The sequence below is a fragment of the Choloepus didactylus genome, chromosome 6, assembly GCF_015220235.1.
Source record: "Choloepus didactylus isolate mChoDid1 chromosome 6, mChoDid1.pri, whole genome shotgun sequence".
NCBI classification, from domain to species: domain Eukaryota; kingdom Metazoa; phylum Chordata; class Mammalia; order Pilosa; family Megalonychidae; genus Choloepus; species Choloepus didactylus.
This window is the reverse complement of record NC_051312.1, coordinates 81,098,907-81,112,405: the sequence shown is the minus strand read 5'-3', so window position 1 is coordinate 81,112,405 and position 13,499 is coordinate 81,098,907. Positions and strand designations below refer to the sequence as shown.

The window sequence follows — 13,499 nt, the reverse complement described above, 5'->3', positions numbered from 1 at the left end:
GCTGCATATTGCCTTAGGTCCTCTTTATTTGTTGGTATTGAATACACTGATCAGCACCAAGAAATGTTTTAATTTGTCCATCTGTCAATATCCTTTTTACTGAGATTCTAAGAAGTTTCAGCTATTGTCCAACATAATGCTCATACAAAGGTAAATAAGATACAGTCATATATTCAAGATGTGTATAGCAGATAATTTCTAAATGCAGAGAAATGTATCCATCAGTTAAATTCTGTACCTGAAAACTCCAATTTTGGGGTTTTAGAGTGATTCTAGAAGGGATTTTACTACTCAAGTACCAATCACCTTCATGTTTGTTTGTTTTCCTAGTTACTACATTTGTGAATATGACCTATTTTTTCCTGCAATCCTTATTTTGATGGATTTCTTATGCAAATTCTCCAATGTTAATAGCTGGTGGGTTGAACTGCTTAATTTTTGTATGACTGATATTGGTAGTCCTGATTTTACATCATTTTTATATCAATGAGTATTTCAGAGAAACTGGATAAAATAGCAGACAAAAGATTCCAAGTTTTTCAAAATATAGATTAAAAAACAGATACTACAAAGTGGGACATGGTAAGAATGAGAGCTATGGGAAGGGTGAGAGTTGAGAGTAATGACATGTGACATGTTCCCATGAAGTTACATGGAATGGAGTACTGTTTTCCGCACTTTTCTTCTCTATGTAAATGTAGGTAATGCCAGGAAAAAAAAACAAAAACAAAAAAACTAGCTTTAAAGGGACAGACAAAAAATAGAAGAAAATCTTAATTTTAAATCTCAGGATAAGAGAGTTTAAGTCTTTATCTTGGTAGAAAAACAAAGATATTACGCATTTGATTCTCAAATTATGAACACTTGAGATTTACTATGAAGACTATTTTCCAAATAGTCACATTTGAGGAAAATATAGCATTTCAAAATATTTAGAATCAATGTAAAATCCTTCCAAATGGAGCCACCAGTGATCAAGATATTTCCTTGGAGAAAAATAGTCTCAGGATTTCATCACGAATTTGTTAGGTCTTTATCCCAGAGACAATTGGGTTGAGAAAAGGTGGGACTAACAGGTAAAGGTATGACCAGAGGATGTGAACATAGAGTGGTATGTGAGAACCAAACCTGTGTGTGAAGAAAGAGAAGAAGGCAAGGAGATAGAACTGTAGGAAGACACAAATGTGGGCAATGCATGTATTGAAGGCCTTGAATCATGCCTCCTTCTGGGGCAGTTGAAAGACAGTGATAAAAATTTGAACATAGGACAAGGTGATAAAGATTATGTCAAACCCTAGGATGGTGAAGGCAGCAAATAGACCATATACCTTGTTGACCCGGATGTCTTCAGCAGCCAGCTTCACAATGGCCATGTGCTCACAATAAGAGTGGGAGATGACTGTCGTTCAGTAGAATTTAAGGCGGCATTTGATAAGCACCAGGCATGGTGCTGCAAGAATGGCAGCCCTGAGTGTCACCCCAACTCCAATGTAAGCCAGTTGTTGAGAGAAGACGGTGGCATGTCTCAGGGGGTGACAGATGGCCACATAGCGGTCCAGGGCCATGGCTAGCAGGACACCTGATTCAATTGCCTGGAATGAGTGAATCAGCCACATTTGCAGGAGGCAGACTTCAAAATAAATCTCTGGCAAATGAAACCAGAAGATGCCTAACATTTTGGGAAGAATACATGTGCTGAGTGCAATGTCTGTGGCCCCCAACATGGTCAAAAAAATGTACATGGGATTGTGGAGGCTGTTCTCATATTTGATTACAGCTAAGATTAGGGAATTCCCAGTCACAGCAATGAGGTATATGGCACAAAATGGAATCCCAATCCAACACTGCATAGACTCCAGGCCAGGAATCCCAATGAGTGTTAGTACAGAGGGCATGAAGACTGAGTCATTGAAAGTCAGCATGGTGATTTGGTCAGCACGATCAAGTAGTGGAACTGGTATGTCATTTTCTATTCCCTGTGAAGACTTGATGAATTAAAAATAACACATTAATTTAGTTTACCAGTATATACTCTAGTTACATTATGAGGATATCATCTTGCATTTTCTATTCTAACTACTCCTCTTCAATTTTTTCCTCCTTTCTCATGAATTTCTGAGAGACCACCCATTGGGTACCATGATTCTATATAACTTAGGCATTTTCAGTGAACAAAATTAAATGGATGGCATGGACATTTTGGCCCATGACAACCCAATTAAACAGATTATCTTTATTTCATGTTCTTTCATAATCACTTGTGCTATTTTCACCTGACTATTTTTATTGGAAAAATAATCATGTAATGCAAATTAAAGATTTCTCAAGAACCAGACTACACCTAAAGTGGGCATAAAATATCCACAGTAGTGGAAGACCACTCATTTGGATTGAAGTCAGAAGGCAAGTATTATTAGAGTATTAATCTGTCGAGCCAGCTATCTTGGGTTAGTCTCACTGTAATTTGGATTCTCTCTTGAAGATTTTCTCACATGTGCTTTCAAACTAATTTTTCCATGTGTTCCAAAAACTCGGTCACAAATCTTGCATCTTAATGTATTCTCTGAGAAAATAAATTGTTTTGGTATCTACAGATCTTTTCTTCAGTTCTATCAGAGCTTTTTCTCATGTGTCATAACCAATTATGTGCACATCTCTTGTATTTAATTATTGGATGCCAAACTATGCCCTCTGTTCCTCTGTTTCCCCATCAACAAGTTTTCCCTCTTTAAGGTTGAAATAGTCATTTCTTCTGAAACTTTTGAAATAATATGGAACTTCCTCTGAAACATAATTTTTCATAACTTACTGCTACATGCATCTTCTGTCTACTCAAAGTAAAATTATTTCTAGTAGTGAGCTGTTTTTTCTGCACATGTTTTTCCATGTAACTACTTTGATCATCTTTCCTATTTCTGCCATTCACAGATCTCTCTACCACATGACATTGTAACATGTCTAGAAGATCTGTAAGAATGTGAAAAAAAATTTCCAAATTACATTTCTATTCATTTAGAAATTGAAAGACCATTTTGTATGAAAGCATAAAAGCAGAGAATTAAAAGGATAAATTCAGTAAGAAGTGTTTAAAATATTAGATTGGGAATGTATAATAAACCTACAACCTCCCCTCCCCATCATCCTGCAAGGGATTTTATCCCCATAAACTTTGATTCTTTCAGGGATAAATGATACCTATTGTTCTAGTTTGCTAATGCTGCAGAATGCGAAACACCAGAGATGGATAGGCTTTTATAAAACAGGGGTTTATTTCGCTACACAGTTACAGTCTTAAGGCCGCAAAACGTCCAAGGTAACACATCAGCAATCGGGTAACTTCACTGGAGGACGGCCAATGGCGTCCGGAAAACCTCTGCTAGCTAGGAAGGCAGCCGGCATCCACTCCAAAGCTCTGGCCTCAAAATGGCTTTCTCCCAGGACGTTCCTCTCCAGCAAGCTTGCTACTCCTCCAAACATCACTCACAGCTGCACTCACTGAGTTCCCTCTCTCTGAGTCAGCTCATTTATATAGCTCCACTGACCAAGGCCCACCCCGAAAGGGTGGGGCCACACCTCCATGGGAACAGCTCATCAAGATCATCACCCACAGCTGGGTGGGGCACATTCCAAGCAAATCTCTGCCCCACAAGACCACAAAGATAAAGGCATTTGGGGGACATAATACACTCAAACCAGCACACCCATCAACCACCTCAGGTCAATTGCAGGATAATTTATTGCTTCCTTTTCTCAAAAACATACAAATCTGTGTAAGATCTTCTTTTCTGAGATTCTTGTTCAAGAACTCTTCCTTTTAGTGAAGACACAATATACAAAGCCAGATCTTCCTCATAATCACATTCAGTAACAAATATATATTTATTTGATTTATATTTATGCGACATATATATATTGTGGTCAGTGCTGGTAATTCAAAAAGGAATATCAGAGTTTCTGTTTGAGATCATGAAAAATTTTTGATAAATGATGTTGGTGATGATAGAAGATAATGTCAGTATCCTTGATACCAGTGAATTGTATAGTTCAAAGTAGTTAAAATAGAAAATTGTGTATTTATGTTACCACAATAAGTTTATAAAAGTAGTATCTTTGATTTATTATTTATAAATTTAGTGTCATTCACTCTTTTATGAACTTTAAATACTTTAGCTAATTTTATATTCATTTGCTAGATGTGAGACTGAGATGGAGAAAGGCAACTTGAGTAGACAAAAGAGCGTGTACAAAATCACAGAAGCATGAAGCATATGGTGATATTGAGAATATATAAATATTTTTAATACATAAATTGGTTCATAAGTAAAAATGATAGCAGTTGAGGCTAATGAAAAAAGCAGAATATCAACTATGAATTTCTTTATAAAGTCAAATAATTTAAAGTTGTAGGGAGAATGATAGACTTGGCCTTAAAAATATTCAGCCTGGACAGAGCTACCTGAAAGTTTGGATGTCTATCACGGGAAGGGAAACCTTGTTTACTATAGACAAGATGAAATATTATGAAGTAAACTGGAAATATGGGAGTAATACCAACAAAGCAAAATCTGTGCTCATTGACTAGGTGTTGGAGAGATTGAGAGACAGGGGACCACAGTGTTCTTGGATTCAGAGGCACAGGACTGTGTGACAAAAAGACAAGGAGGGGAGTAATGTTGTGTGCACAAATATGTATATGTTTACAAAGGGATGAAAGCCCCTGTAAACTTAAAATTCTTGGGCAAAGGCAAATGATCTGGAAAATTAGGTCTTCTGTATAGCATAAGCCGTGAACCATTAGGTTTACCTATAACTTCAATTCTGATTCAGCGTTTGATTCCCATAACTTCAGTTTTAAGGACTTTAATGTTCAGTTAATCCACTCTCCATACAATATCAGGAATCTCTTTCCTCTTTGCACTCTCTGAAATTCATCATTTGATCTCTGCCTCAAGCCCTCCAGTGATAGAAAATATCCTTTGCCCTGAGATAGTCTGTCACACTGCAGGAGAGCACCAGTGTCTTCTAGGTCTTCTCTGCACTGGGCCCCAAACTGCTTCTCCCTTAATTTTACACAGAGGTCCTAGATCTAAGTTCCATAAATAGAAATTGGCAGTGGATCCTGGTAGTTAATTGCACAGGATATAAAGCCAATCAACACTGTTCCAGTTCTGGATCTGCCACTGCCTGACTTTGAGTGCTCTTGAGCCAGTTATGAAATAGATTCCAACTGCATCAATTTTCTCATTGGTAAAATATTGTTAAAGGTAGAAACCCATTACATGGTGGCAGTGAAAACTAAATGAACTACTCCATTCAAAATATTTAGAAAGAAGCATAAATGGATTAATCTGACTAAAATGCTACCTATTATCCCAAAGCTGTTTAACCTCTCCTTCCCTTGGAATATGCTCAGATATTTGAGGACACAGTGAATATTCTTGCTGAATCATTCCTAGGCTAAACAAGTAAAATTTCCTGAACTTTCCCAAATGACCTTTCCATTAATTCATCAGTTCAGATATCATTCTCTAGATTTCCTTTGATTTGTCAAGCTCATTTTAACATGTATTGTTCAGTATTTCATTCATTGATCCAGAATCATTCTGGAAAGCATGAGACACAGTGAGACAAATCCTCTGGAGTTTGAAGACTCATTTCTGTAAGATTCTGTTGTTGATCAGCCTGAGATCATATAATATCACATGAGACGTGCTCTCTCTGAAACCACCCTCCTTATCCCCACATTCACTGCTGAAAAGCAAGCCCTGTGACTTACCAGGGATCATCAGTGAAAACATAAGCTGTAACCATAGAGTGAGAATCTTTTTGATGTTTCAGGCAGAGAAAGGGGAGAGCTTTATACTGCAGGATTCTTCTGTGTAATTGGGTTTCTCCAATCCCTGGAGAAGTTAGATGTTCACCTGGCAGTGGGTTGGAAAATGAGGGAGAACAAGAAGAATTATTGTCCAATTTGGCTGTGTATCTAAAGAAGTGATTATAATCTGGTTTCTCTTTGGGACTAGGAACAAAAACTGGCCCTCCTTTTAAAAATTCCTAAGGGAATACCATTTCTCTAGACAGCACAAAACAAGTCAATGACATTTACACATTTATTAAAAAAAAAAAAAGGCCAAACAGGAAAAAAGGGTATCTTGAGATATTTGGAAAACTAAGTGTAGACCCATGCTGAAAGAGAAATAAGAACTTTTATCACATCTGATCCCAGTAGATAAGCACTGCCAATTCAAGCTGATGAAAAAACTGACTTTGGAAAGGCAGGGCTTCAATCACCAATGATCTACTAGGAATCATCAATGTGAACTTTGGTAGCACATATTTCCTATATCAAAACCAACTCACACCACATTGCCCTAGTCAGAGTCAAGCTTTTGACATGATTATACTTATTTTCCAAAATTTTACTTCCAATCAAAATGACTACATCAACCCTCACCTGAAAATTGACATTCTTTGCTTATGTTTCCTTAGTCAAAGGAAAACTTCATGCCTTAGAAAAAGGATTTTAATACAAGCAAATAGCAAATATCTAAATACCAATTCTATAGTTCAATAACAGAAATTCCTCACATCTCCCAAATTTTGGTATAGACTGTGGATGAGATTATAATCCAATTTGATTATAATTGAATTCTAATTTCTTGAAATTCATTATAATACTGTGTTTAAGGATTAGATTCTCCTCCACCTTCAGAAATGCACACTGAAATATTTAAGTGAAAAGAGGTAAATGGTCTCCATTGTAATCATACACTTTCAGAAAATCTTTCTATCCTATTATTTAGCCATCTGTCTATTTGTCTACCTATTTACATATAGCTATCATCTATTTTTGCCATCCATGCTAAAGCAAAATTGGGGCAAAAATATTAACAGTTTGTGAACCTGGGCAAATATCATAAGAGAGATCCTCATGCTATTTCTTACAAAATGCTATAGGTTGAAAATTATTTTAATGCAAAAAAATTTAATAATGCATTATTCCTCACAAGATTCTCAATTCACAAAGGGCACTGCTATACACTCACTTCACCAAACCAGAAATCTAAGCACTTGCTTTGAAATTGGCCTCAATTGCAAAATCCATATCTACTTGACCACTAAATTCTAGTGATTATCTGTTAATTCACTCTCAAAATTGGTCCTTCCTCTTCATTACTTAATACTTCTTCCCTTTTGTCATCTTTCACTATCACTCATATGAAAAAATACATCATGCTTTCATCTTACATTCAGTAGTATGCATTTTAAAATAATTTAATTGTTTTACTGGGATCATTTAAAGTTTATTCTGCTTAACAAAACTGTCATCTCTTTTTATTTTCTCAGATTGTCTTTTTACAGTGAATAAAATATTTTTCCAAAGCTTTGCAGATAGTTAATGAATTGGGAAAAGACACAGATAGTTTGGAAAGTCTACCCATAAAATAGAGCAAGCAAATTCTGCTCAAAAAATACACTAATAGAACTGTATATCCAATCCACTTACATTTTAAAGCTACAGACCTTCTCATATAAGCCACCTTTTCTTCGTGTGGACATTTAGAGAAACTTTTGGAAATGAATTAAAAGCTTTTGACTTCTTCAGTATCTTGGCAAACTGTTGAGAATTCTGAGGAATCTCCATATAACCAGAATGTTTTCTCCTAGGAACAATTTTAAGAGCCTCTTCTCAACTCCCACATTGTTTTTCAGATGCAACAAAATATGCATCATTTGGTCTAAGGTGAGGTTTTTGATACCAGATATCCATTGTAAATATTTATCTGATGGAAGGCATTCTGTTTTGCATCAGCTAGAGATCTGCCTCACTGCATTTTCCAATCAAAAAAAGACCCAATTATACAAATTTGGCACGCTTAAAAGTAGTCATAACACTGGGAGAATTAAATAGATAAAACTGTCTTTTGGAAATAAATCTGCATAAGACGTTTCTGCTGCTGTTAAAAGCAACTTGTCCATTTCTCTCCATAACCTTTAACTAATTCTCTATAATAAGCTCCATCTATTTTAAGATTGCAGAAATAAATATGGAAAGTATCAATACTTCTTTTGTTCCATCCTTCACTTTCTAAAAGTTGTGAAATAGTATTCTTCAGTTCTCTCTGTTTTATAAAATTATCATAAGCCATGTCAAGAACTATAGGCTGTCAGAACTGCATGGCCTGAGCACCAACGCAGGCCACTGCAATGTTCACATGCCTATCCCAAAGTCATGGAAATAGAAAGCTTTGCTGTTCCTCTTCCTCCTCAGTGGTTTCTGGCAGTTTGTTCTTTTTTGCTTCTTTTGTTGCTGTTTTCCTTTCTTTTTTTGTTTGCTTAGCTTTTTTCATTTTTCCCTAACATATAAATATTTTAAATATTTTGTGTTTAATGATTTAGAAGCACCTTCCCTAATAGTTCTGAGCTGTTCACTGATGTATTCTGGTACTTCTCTACCAAGCAATCTCCACATCTCAGTTAACTCTCTGGGGGCAGCTAGAGGATCCTCATCCTTGCTGCTTGAGGATGCTGAAACTTCTTCTTGTACACTAGATTTCATTGTAGTTTTCCACCCATCCAATTCTAGCTGTTCAGGAGGTGATGCAGTCTCCCTATTAGGATAGAACTCAGCTGGTATTTTGGAAGACTTGTATCTCTGCAGAATTATTAAGCATATATCCCTGCTCTTCCCATGAATGATAATTGGCACCAAAAGTCTTGCCTTAAGAAGGTGATAGTAACATTCATTATGAAGAAAACAGGCAAGCATGAATCTGGTCTGGCTCATCAGGCTTTCTCATGTGTTGGCCTTCTTTGAGCATGTTGTGTGAAATGTATCTTGCTATCTCTCCCATCATCCACCCTCACCCTATACACAAACTGGGAGATCAGAAGAAACCCTGCGTTCCGGTATGTATAGATACCAGATCCCGTTGGTGCAAAGTTTGGGATCTCTGAGGTCGCAGTTACATGCCGTGATCTGTGTGAAGTAACCTCAAAGCTCTCCTCTCAGTCCACGGCCCACCTGTCATCCGCTGGTAAGTTTCTAATAAGCCTTTATTTGAAAGGCTGATAAAGTTAGAATTCTAAAATTAAACTCTATTCTGCTTCTTCATATAATATATTATTTGTCTTTCTGTGAGCCTTAAAATTCTTGCCATTTCTTCGTTCAATAAGTTGGTCATGTATCTGTGTGTGGGTTCTACTTTTATGTATGCTATCACTTTTACTTTTCTTCCTGCCTAACTATTTTCATCTGTCAGAAATTAGTTATATGTGTCTTTAAGGAATTCTGGCCATTTCCTACCCATTTTCTCTGGCCTTCCAACAAGCTTTCATCACAGTCATCACATTGCTGTCCCATCCTTCATTCATGCAACTGCTCGTGACTCCTACCTGTACCTCTTCTGCATGCTCATGACCTACACAGAAAATTATAACCTTAATGATAACTTAATAGTTGATGATGAAGGAAGGAGATAATAAACACACATTACAAACTGTACCAGAATTTCGATGAACATACTGTTTTCCAAGTATGTTCAAACCAAACATAGGTTTGGTTTTAAACACATCATATTTAAACATGTTCATTCTTACAATAGAATTATTTACACATTTATAAATATTGTGTTTATAATACAAGCTCCTTCTACAGAAGATGAGTGCTGCTGTGGGATGATCCCATGAGATTATGGGAGTTATGACATAAGAAGAGTATTCTGAAGCCAATCTCCTCTAAAAATTTCAAAGGAATATTTGACAATTAGAAGCTCTGAGAAGACCTGTGATAAAAATTTAGGAATTCAAAGATTTTTTTCCCCAGGATTGTACAAGCATATTTTCCCCTTGAATTTTTTCTACATGTAATGGCAATGATATCACATAGAACAGAGAACACCATGTGATATCACATGGAATTACAGTTCCATTAAAAAAAGAAGGAAAAAAAAATCTGGTTAATGTTTAACTTGGAACATCATTAGGATTTTCAACATGCCATATGACTGAAACTCCTGTATAGGATGGGAAAAGGAGGCACAGAGATAGCAAACAAACAAACAAACACCAAAACATTTAGAAAAGATTGGCTTGTTTGCAAAGTCTCATCAGTACATTCAATTCCTAAAGAGCTGGTTCACCAAATGTACAATATGAAAAATATTTAAAGAAAAAAAAAGACTATAACTTTACCAAGATTACCAAATTATGTGAGTCTGTTCATGGTGAAAATAACACCTTTCCCATTTGATTACCATATTTACAATAGCACTTTTATATCTTCATGCATTCATATGAGAGAGTCAGGCATGAAGTTCTTTTTGATAGGGATTATAGGCATATGGGAAATATCCTAGTGTGTATTACTTTGGAGACTAGTGCTAGTCAGGTTGACCCACAATTTTTGTTTTAACTCAGGATGTGGAGGGCTTTATAGTTTTTCCATTTGAATGGCTTTGCTTTAAACTAATTATTATCTTGGAATGTGATATGCTTATGATTTTTGGAAGCAGAACAAAGTGGTTTTCTTCCACATAAGGGATCTAAATTATTTCCAAGCAATTTAAAATTATAAAACATTTATCCATGCATTTGGCATGGGCTTGAGGAAGCTAATCAGACCAAATATTTGGCACAGACATGCCTCCTTTAATTTGTCCTGTGTGCCTTCCAAATGTTCTCCTCTCATTTTGAACACAGAGAATCAGTGCCACTATCTTCTTAAATTAGATTCTTTATGAATACAAGAACCATGCTTTATTTCTTGGAAAACATTTTTAGGATCTTTTCTCTAGTCTGTTTAATTCTGACTCCATCAATTACAGAGTTGAGCACAGGGAGAAAGACTACATAGAAATTAGTATTTTTGGTAAATCTATGTGTCTGAATAAAGAATAATGCAGGGGTGTGTAGAAAGAAAACATGACACACGTGATAACCCCAGCTGCTGAGTGCTTTGAGCCAAGCATCATGACAAGGGAGTCAAAAGAGAGCACAGAGGATCTGGACCTTAGGAAGTGATAATGATTGTGTTGTCAAACATCAGACTAGAGATGGCACATAAGCTAGAGATGATGTTGCCGCTGATTTAACACAGGAAAGGCAGGCAATGCCTGTGTACTCACAAGATAAATGTGAGGGATAACTTGGTGCCCACAATAAGGCAAGATGAATAGGACAAAGGACACAGAAAAAGACAAAGTTATCAGTAGGATTACCAATATGATGATGAACACCAACTTCTCTGTCAGCACCAATGTGTGGCAAAGAGTATTGGAGATGGCCACATTGTGATCAAAAGCCAAGGACATGAGCACAGCTGAATCCATGCCAGTGTACAGGTGGAGGAAAAGCACTGGGATGAGGCATTTCTGAAAGGAGATTTCTCTCAGGTTGAAACAGAAGATGCCAAGCATCTTCTTTGCAGAAATGGAAAAGCCAATCATCAAATTTATATGGAAATGTAAGGGGACCCAAATAGCCAAAGCCACCCTGAAACAGAAGAATGAAGTTGGAAAACTCACATACTTCTCAATCTTAAAACTTATTACAAAGCCACAATAAACAAAACAGCTTGGTACTGGCACAAAGACAAACATATAGAACAACGGAATCAAACTGATAGTTCAGAAATCAATTCTCACACTTACGGCCAACTGATTTTTGACAAGGGGGCAAAGATCATTCATTTGGGGATGGTGCTGGGAACACTAGATATCCAAATGCAAAATAATGAAGGTGGACTCATACCTTACACCACATACAAAAATCAATTCAAAATGGATCAAAGACCTAAATATAAGAGCCAGAATTATCAAATTCCTAAAAGAAAATTTCAGGAAGCATCTTTAGGACCTTGTGTTAAGCAAAGGTTTCTTAGACTTTGCACCCAAAGCACAAACATAAAAGAAAAAAAAATGGATAAATGGAACTTCAACAAAGTTAAAAACTTTCACACCTTAAAGGGCTTTATTATGAAAGTAAGACAACAAGCTACAGAATTGGAGAACATATTTGGAAACCAAAATATCTAAGAAAGGTTTAATATCCAGAATTTATAAACAAATCCTTCAACTTAACAACAAAATGACAAACAACCTAATTAAGAAATGGGGAAAACATTTGAATAGACATTTTTCCAAAGAAGATACACAACTGGACAGAAAATGCATGCAAAGATGTTGAACATCATTATCCATCAGATAAATTCACATCAAAACCAGAATGAGATGCCATTTCATTATCCATCAGATAAATTCAAATCAAAATCAGAATGAGATGCCATTTCATACCCATTAGAATGACTGTTATTTAAAAAAAAAAACAAAAAAAATTACAAGTGTTGGAAAGGATATGGAGAAATAGGAACACTTGTTCATTACTGGTAGCAATGTAAAATGGTGCAGCTGCTAGGGGAGACAAGTTTGTAAATTCCTCAGAAATCCAAGTAAAGAACTACCATATGACCTGGCATTCCCACTTCCAGGTATATACTAAAAAGAATTGAAAGCAGGGACTCAAACAGATATTTGCACACCTATATTCATAGCAGCATTATTCACAATTGCCCAAACAATGGAAGTAACTCCAGTGTCCATCAACCGATGAATAAACAAATGTGGCATATACACACAAGGGAATATTATTCTGTTGTAAAAAGGAATAAGTTCTGATACCTGTGACAACATAGATGAACCTTTATAGATGCCCTCCCCATTTGATATACTTCACTACTTCATTATTTTTTTTTCTTTACTCCTTTGCGTAGTATTGTATGGGACTCCAAACTGCTGTAAAAAGTAACATGCTACATTAAACAGACAAATTGTGTTAGAATATATTTCTGGGGTGACAGTGTGTGTGTATGTATTTGTGTATCTGTGTGTGTGAGGAGGATGCAATGTAGCTTGGGTTTTAGACAAATCACTTAAGAAATTCTAGAAAGGAGAATTTTATTTTAGATACAGGAAGGAAACTAGAAAACTGAGTTAAGATAATTAATCAATGGCAAACACATTACTACAAAGAGAGACTCCAGGTAAACGGTAAGAATTTGAGCAGGGATGCCTCTGTGCAAGGCACGGTATCTGAGATGAGGAAAATGAGGTAGAACCTATGATCAGATTTCTTCCCTGTGTCTTGGGTTCAGATAATTTAACTAACGGTAGTGTATGGGAATAGTGCAATATTTAGAAATAGACACTAGGGAATGAAGCCATGCCCTGCTGTTCATTACCCATGTGATCTTGGTTAAATTGTTTCCTTTATCTGTCTAAGGTTACAAAAGGAGGCTAAAATGCCTATATGGCAGAGTTGTTGCAAGGCATGTGTGGTCTAAGATAAATCTTCAAGGAAGTGTAATTACAGTTACTGCCTAATTTAGTCATAAAAGAACATGATAAATAAAGAGCTATGATGCACTTGATGCTGACATCTATCAGTTTGTCAGGCAGTCCTTACGAAAGGGTTGGCAGATTTTGAATCATGAGCATCCCTTT

At 36.2% G+C, this 13,499-nt stretch overlaps 2 pseudogenes; both read right to left on the bottom strand.

Moving 5' to 3' along the window:
* Positions 1 to 974: 974 nt before the first annotated feature.
* Positions 975 to 1,922, bottom strand: LOC119537844 (annotated as a pseudogene).
* A 5,606-nt stretch (positions 1,923 to 7,528) lies between these two features.
* LOC119537094 lies at positions 7,529 to 8,748 on the bottom strand (annotated as a pseudogene).
* Positions 8,749 to 13,499: the final 4,751 nt, after the last annotated feature.